The following is an 8,092-nucleotide window of genomic DNA, read 5'->3' as shown; positions in this document are numbered from 1 at the left end:
CAATCTTTGTGTCTTGTTACCTTTTTCACCCTGACGTCTGTTTCAACTGATATCGGTATGGTTACACCTGATTTTCTCTGGATACCATTTGCTTGGAGTGTCAATTTCCACCCTTTCACTTTGAGTCTATGCTTGTCCTTGTAGCTGAGATACGTCTCTTGGAGACAGCATATGGTTGGGTTTAGTTTTTTGATCCAATCTGCTACTCTGTGCCTTTATATTGGTGAGTTCAGTCCATTTACATTTAGGGTGATCATTGATATGTGAGGATTTCCTGTCATTCTCTCTTTAGTTTTCTGGGAAGGCTGTGTCTCCATTCTTTCTTTTCCTTTTTGTTGTTGTCTATTATTTCTGTGTGGTGGTATTCTATGATGTTTCCCTCTGTTTCTTCTTTTGTTACAGTGTATATTTCAATTCTGGACTCTTTTTGGGTGGTTACACTTAAGTTTAAGTAAAAGAAAGTTTGATATTTAGAGTATTCCATTTTCTTTAGCATGCTTACTTTCTCCATTCCCATATTCCGGTTCAGGCCTTTACTCTCCCCCTTTTTATATTTTGGTATATTTTGGTTGCCCCAAATTGTCCCTGTTGATGGTGGTTGAATAGCCTCCTTTAGTATTTCTTGTAGTGCAGGTCGTGTATTAGAAAATGCCCTCACCCTCTGTATGTCTGGAAAGGTCTTTATTCCTCCTTCATATCTAAAGGATATCTTTGCTGGATATATTATTCTTGGCTCATAATTTCTCTCTTTCAATACTTTGAATATTTGGTTCCACTCCCTCCTGGCTAGTAGAGTTTCTGCTGAAAAATCTGATGGTATTCTAATGGGCTTTCTTTTGTAAGTTACCGTCTTCTTTTCCCAGGCTGCTTTGAGTATTCTTTCTTTGTCGTTGATATTAGACAGCTTCAGTACAATGTGCCTTGGAGAAGGCCTGTTGAGATTGAGGTAATTAGGTGTTCTATTTACTTCTTGGATCAAGGATCCAGTTCTTTCCACAAATTTGGGTAGTTCTCATAGACGATTTCTTTGAATATATTCTGTTCCCTTCTCTCTTTCTTCTCCTTCTGGTGTACCCATTATTCTTATATTGCTCTTTCTGATGTTGCCAGAAAGTTCTTGTAGAGTTCTTTCATTTCTTTTAAGTCTCAAGTCTTTCATCTTCCATCTGTGTCAATTCCAGGTATGTATCTTCGATGTCACTGATTCTTTCCTCCATCTGGTCAACTCTATTACCTAAGCTGGCTATTTCATTCTTAATTTCTTCTATTGAGTTCTTAATCTACAGAAATTCTATTTGGTTCTTTTTTAAAATTTCAATCTCTTTCATAAAACGCTCATGTTGTTCTTTGATTGTGTTTCTGAGTTCATTAAACTGCCTGTCTGTGTTTTCATGCATCCAGTTGAGTTTTTTCAGAACTGCAATCTTGAATTCTCTGTCATTTAAGTCACATATTTCCATATCTTTAAGTTCCTTTTCTGGAGACTTTTCACTTTCTTTCTGAGCTGTCTTGTTGTCTTGGTTATTCAAGGCAATTACTGATTTATTATTTCTCTTCCTAGACATCTATAGGTGTGGCTTCTGCAACAGGTTTATAGGAAGAGGTCTTTCTTTTGTTTTCCAGTACTTGTTGGTAGAATGTTTTATTTTCTGTCCGACTGCAGCCTTTTTTACTCTCTTTGACACTGTAGTGCTATGTTTTCTCTGCACTATTCCAGCTTTTCACACAATGGGGGGATTCCCTGGGCAAAGGGCCTCTCCTCTGTTGACAGTTCGCCCGGGTTACAGGGCACAGTGTCCGTGTGGGTATGCGGAGAGCTTTTGAAGTTCCAAAGCTCTTCCTGTACCAGATTCAGAGCCCGGGTGTTTCAGCAGCTCTGTTTTCTCCTGCAGGGATCCGCCCAGATAGATGGGGTCAGGGGTGGGGTGAGTTGTGAGAGGTGTCCCAGAGCAATGTCGGCAACCACCGCCACAGCCAGTCCTGCTTCCACAGCTATCCTCGCCTTTGCCGGAACTAGTTGGGCTGCACATCTGTGTCTGCGGACCAAAGTTCTCTGGACAGCAAATATTCTGTTCTTTTGATCTGACAGTGCTACTTTTGCACTTCTAGCACCGGGCAGGTAGGGGTGGGGCGAGCTCTGGGAGGCTAGGGAGCTGGCGGCTGGTCTCAGTGCCTAAGGCTCCTGTTCTCTGCTTGGCAGTGAGGGCTTAAACCACCTTTTCAGCCTTCTTCCCTCAGAGTTTGATCTGAGGTCTCTGCTGTGAGCGTTGGGTTCAGCCGTGTTATATGCTGTCCCCTCAGCCGTGTTGGCCATAAGCGTAGCCCTAGCAGTCTGAGTTCTTTCCTCTCCCGCAGCTGCGGTAGCTCTGGGATGCAGCGAGCTTGGAGCGCTGAGCTACGTCTGCATCCTGCACCCGAGTGGCTCCATCTCGGCACTTCTCCCTTCCCACCTCCCACACTCTTGCAATTCGCCCACCTTTAGGTGATTTCAGTAGTGGGCCTCTTCGTCTTGCCTGTCTGTTGTACAGGCAGTCCTTTGTAGAGTTATAGTTGTTCGATTTGTTGTAAATTCCAGGGGAGATTTATAGAGGCTCACCTCATGCCGCCATTTTGATGACATCTCCCATTCTTTTCTTTATTCTTCTTTCTTTCTTGCTTCTCAGGCCTTCCTTCTGGGATCATTCTCATTCTTCTTGAAGTACATTCTTCAGTAATTCCTCTATTGATGGTGACAAGTACCATATTTAATAGCAAACAGTTTTTTTCATTTTCTGAAAATGTCTTAATTATACTTTCATTCTTTAAAAAAAAGTTTTGGTAGCTATATAACTCCAAGTTCACATTTATTTTCTCTCAGGCTTGGAAAGTAGTATACCACTACACTCTATTTTTCATTTTTACCATCAATCTAAATGTTATTTGTTGCTAATCTGTCTTTTCTCTCTAACTTCTCATTAGATTTTTTTTCCTTTCTTATTCTACATCTTCACCAGGATGTAACTGGTATATCTGTCTTTGCATTTTTCCTGCTTGGAATTTAGTTATACCTAATCTTAGGATTTGTATCTTTTATCAATTTGGAAAATTTTTCACTATTTTCTCTCAGAATAGCATCTATTTTTCAGTCTTTCTAGCCTCTCTTTCAGTAACTCTGATAACATGTGTGTTGGACCTGCATGTAATCTGCTTTAAAAACAACTGAGTTTATTTCAATTATATTTTTCAGGTCTATGTTTTCCTTTTCAAATATGTCTTGTCATCAGGTAGAGTCTCTGAACCTTACTCATACTTTCAATACTGTTTAATATTTCTTTAAATTTCTAAAATATGTTCATTTTCTATTCTGTATTTGACCATTTGAGTATCATAAACCTTATATATTTGATTCAACTAATGGGTATTCCTGCTAATCCTCAACAACAAACAATGTTTCTTGTTTTCACTTCTGTTTTGTGATGTTTGACTGTTGCATCCATTATCTGATATAAGTTTTATCTGAAAGAATTCCTTTAGTGGTATAAAGTTGAGGGTTCTTTTATACACAGAAGATTTATTCTTGCTTCTGCTAGCCACATTTAAGCCCATTTTTTCTAATAATTTTTCTTTCCCCCCAGCTAATGGAGAAAATAAAATGGGCAAATTTCCCTTGTAAATTAGGATTTACCTCTAGTTCAATATTCACTGAAGGTGTGGTCCTTTTGGATAGGTTAGAGTCTTAACTTCATATGCACGTCTTTGATCTGCCTCCCTATATTATATGGACACTAAGATTTGTTCCCTGCTCCCTATGAGGCCATTAAAACTTAATCTCTGGTTCACCAGAAATTCACAGGTGCCCAGAGAGCAGTGGACTTTTCTCCTAGGATTTATGATTTTGCTTCATGTGTGACTGCTGGGGATTTCCTTATTCTTTTGCCAGCTCAACCAAGCGTTAAAAGTTTTTCCAAACACTTTATATAGTATCTTGGATTAATTTTTAGTATAAGGCTTTTCAGAGTATCAAGTTTGTAATACTGCCAGAAATAGAAATCTAATTTATTCTTTATAAATTTTGCCTAAATTAGAACAGTTCCTTTTTAGATGACCAGGTTGTTTTTCATTAAAAATTCTTTATAATTATAAAATTATGTTTCTGTAAATTGAAAATCATCAAAACTTCACAGAAAGAGAATATTGCTGAAAATTTTATCACTTCTCAAAGACATTCATGTGTTAGTGTTAAGTTGAACCATGTGAAATAGTACTTCTGTAGGTCAAAATCAACAAATTTATATGGTTCAAATAAATATTTACTTACAGCCTTTTTTACAATAACTGTTTTATGTACTTAAAATGATAGTTTATATATACAGTAGTACCTCTGTTTTCAAATGTCTCCATTGACGAATATTTCAGTTTACAAACACTGTGAACCCAGAAGTAAATACTTCAGTTTTTGAACATGGCTCGGAAGTCGAATGTGTCACGTGGCTTCTGCTGAGTGCAAGATCCTGAGGCCTAGCTGTAGGCTGTTTTCGAATGTTTCAGAACTCGAACGGTCTTCTAGAACAGATTATGTTCGAATACCAAGGTACCACTGTAATGTTATATATATATATATATATATATATATATATATATATATATATATATGTATATATATATATATTGCAGAAATCTTCTCCCATTAAACTCACAAATAGCTTGCTTATGTAATATTTATTTACATGAAATTTAACACAATTGTTTTAATAATTTCCCTATATTTGTACATTTAAATTGGTGTGTGTGGGTGTGTGTGTGTAATACTATAGTGAACATCTTTGGGCATAAAGTAATTTTCTGACTTTTGTATTTTCTCCTAGAATGCATAAATAGAAATAGAATTGCAGATTCAGGAGATTAATGTTTTTAAGAATCTTATCACCTATCAACAAATTACACTTCCAATTGCAGATTTAAAAATATCAGATAAGAAGTATTTGGGGTCTCTCTTAATTTCCTAATTTAATATTTCAACACCTCATTAGAAAAGTCATGTGATGCTTTAGCTCATATCTCACCTGTTTCGATGTGTTCTTATTTTCATATTATCATATTACTTGTTTTTAAATAGCTCTCCGATACTCATCACATTTTGTGTAATGACTAGAAGAATCTCACCCAACTTCCCTTAGGACTTTTTTTAAAGTTCTATAAAAGTCAAATTAACTAAATTTGTCAAAATTAATTCTTCAAAGATGTATGCCAATTCTTACCAGAGGCCTAAAATTTAGTTCCAAGCAAGTGTTTCAGATTTCATTTCATTTTTATTTGTAGAAACACTATTTTATTCCTCTAACCCAAATTGCTCTCTATCTAACAAAAATGGCAATAACTCCTACATTTTTCTCTGACTAGACTGTTTCAAAAACAATAATAAGAACTATTTTTCATTGAGTGCCTAATCTATGCCAGAAACTATGTTAGGAACTTTGCATGATCTAACTCACATAATAAACTTATCATGACTATTTTATAGCTGAGGAATACTGAGTGTCAGAGAGGTTAAACACTTGTGGAAAAATAAAGGGTGTGATCACAGTTGAAATGGATTTGGTCTAAGTCAATTCTGTCTCTACAGAAGTATATACACACAAACAACCAAAGTTATGGCTCAAAGTATAGGGGGGGTCTATTTTGTGTAGCACACCAGGTGTCTTGGGGCAACTAAAGGACCCAGAGACAAAGTGGCTTATTCTTTATGTCATGGATAGCATTTAAAAGCCATAGTAAAACATTTAGCTACCAACTTTGTGAAATAGTTGCTGAGAAACAAACAAACAGAAAAGCTGAGAAAATAAATCCATAGTCCAAAGATGGTTTTCCCTTTGGCTCCAATTTAATCAGCTTATAACACCCAAGAACAGCATGGCTAAGCCAGTTCTTTCATTTAATGCCATATTCAAGCTATGTTGTTTCACAGCTTTAATAGTCCTGTCAACATTCATCAGGAAATCAGTGCATCCCTCCAGAATCCTGCCATAAAAACATAATAGCTTTTTTAATTAGGGCAAAGCAACATTCAGCACACCCCAACTCGATGTTGAATTGATGTGTCTCACTCTCACCTTAAGTTCACTAAGATTCAGATGAATCCAAAGGAAGCAGAAAAGGGTCAACATGGGCCCAGCTGAACAAATGTATTATCATAAATTTCACAATATGCTTTTAACTCTTGATACGATGGCCTTTTAAAAAAATGAATAAATTATGGTGGGAAAATCTAACTCTCATCAACATAAGAGTTGTTAGGTAATCTATGTGCCAAACACAAGTTCTATGAAACAGAAAAGTAGATGTAAATTCACGATTCTGGTTGCTATATATGTATACACTCACACAGAGAATGTTATACAGTCAGAAAATTGTGAGCCTAATTTAATGAGTCGGTTTTATTATTTCATTACAAATAATATTATTTACCAAAAGTTTTACATCTATGTTATTTTTTTAAATATAGGTAATTTTCTATGATTATCACCCCTGGTTTCTTAACAGATCTGTGTGTTCATTGAAAATCCATAGCTGGACGTGTTGAGAAAGAGGAGGGGATTCAAAAAAGTTTAGACCCATCTTACTTTTTCCTAAAAAGCTGAGGATTGCAAACTCCTAGATCTTCTGTTATTGAAACCACAGTACAACATGGTGATAGTCACTTCTAGGTTTGAAGCTTCCATTGCCCATAAATTAAATGGAAAAAAAATTGTTCTTTTCATTTTTGCAATTCACTATGTAGAAGTTGTATTCTCGGTCCAAAATCGAACTTTCCATTTAACAATAAATAGCTCTTAGAGTGGCAAGAAGGAGAAAAAATGCACTTTGAATCTCTACCTGCTACTAATCTTTGTTCCACAGCCATTAGCTTCTCTAAGATTAAACAATGTAAGTTTAATATTCCTTGGTCTTTAAAATATATATATTTAGATGGTCATTACCAAGGCTTTTAGAATGGAGTTTCTCATTTGCTGTGGACATGACTACAGAACATTTTTCCACCCTAGGTTTTCTTTCTGCTATTTTGCTAGCACTCAGCTTATTGGAAACATTTTATTAAAAATATTTTTTTAATTAAAAAATAATAAGACATCATCAAAATGGCGCCGTGAGGTGAGCCTCTGTAAATCTCCCCTGGAATTTGCAACTAATTGAACAACTATAGCTCCACAAAGGACTCCCTGCACAGCAGACAGGCAAGACGAAGAGGCCCACTATAGAATTCACCTATAGGTGGGCGAATTGCAAGAGTGGGGGAGGAGGGAAGAGAGAAGTGCCGAAACGGAGCCGCACGGGTGCAGGACTCAGACCTAGCTCAGTGCTCTGAACTCGCTGCATCCTGGAGCTACCTGAGCTGTGGGAGAGGGAAGAACTTGGACTGATAGGGCTCCGTTTATGGCCCACAGGGCTGAGGGGACAGGATATAACATGGCTGAACCCAACGCTCATGGCAGAGACCTCGGAAAAAAGACTGAGGGAAGAAGGCTGAAAAGGGTAATTTAAAACCTCACTGCCACAGAGAATGGAAGCCCTAGGCACTGAGACTAGCCGGCACCTACCTACCCTCCAAGAGCTCGCCTTCCCCACCTGCCCGGTGCTAGAAGTGCAACAGTAGCAGTGTCAAATCAAAAGAACAGAATATTTGCTGTTCTGAGAACTGTGGACCGTACACACAGATTCACAGCACAACTAGTTCCGGCAAAGAGGAAGGAGCTGTGGAAGTAGGACCGGCTGTGTTGGTTGTCACTGCCATTACTCTGGGCCACCACTCAAAACTCACCCTGCCCCTGGCCCCACCTGTCTGGACGGATACATTGAGGACTAGGCAGAACTGATGAAACATACAGGCTCTGAATCTGGTGCAGGAAGAGCTTTGAAACTTCAAAAGCTCTCGGCATACCCACACGAACACAGCCCTCTGTGACCCAGGCGAACTATTAACAGAAGAGAAGCCCATCTCTCAGGAAATTTCCCCATTGTGTGAGAAGCTGTAATAGTGCAGAGAAAACAGCACTACCGTGTAGAGAGAAAAAAAACGGCTGCAGTCAGAGAGAAAATAAAACATTCTACCAACAAG

The 8,092-nt window shown here is 37.8% G+C and overlaps 1 non-coding gene across 1 annotated transcript; it reads left to right on the top strand.

Annotated features, from left to right (window-relative positions):
• Positions 1–6,946: 6,946 nt before the first annotated feature.
• Positions 6,947–7,069, top strand: LOC117034241 (small nucleolar RNA SNORA32). Its single transcript, XR_004425053.1, has one exon. It is a non-coding gene; the product is annotated as a small nucleolar RNA SNORA32 (small nucleolar RNA).
• The last annotated feature ends 1,023 nt before the right edge of the window (positions 7,070–8,092 follow it).

The sequence above is a fragment of the Rhinolophus ferrumequinum genome, chromosome 14 (assembly GCF_004115265.2).
Source record: "Rhinolophus ferrumequinum isolate MPI-CBG mRhiFer1 chromosome 14, mRhiFer1_v1.p, whole genome shotgun sequence".
NCBI classification, from domain to species: domain Eukaryota; kingdom Metazoa; phylum Chordata; class Mammalia; order Chiroptera; family Rhinolophidae; genus Rhinolophus; species Rhinolophus ferrumequinum.
Note: the sequence above shows the minus strand (reverse complement) of the source record. Positions and strands in the feature narration are given on the sequence as shown.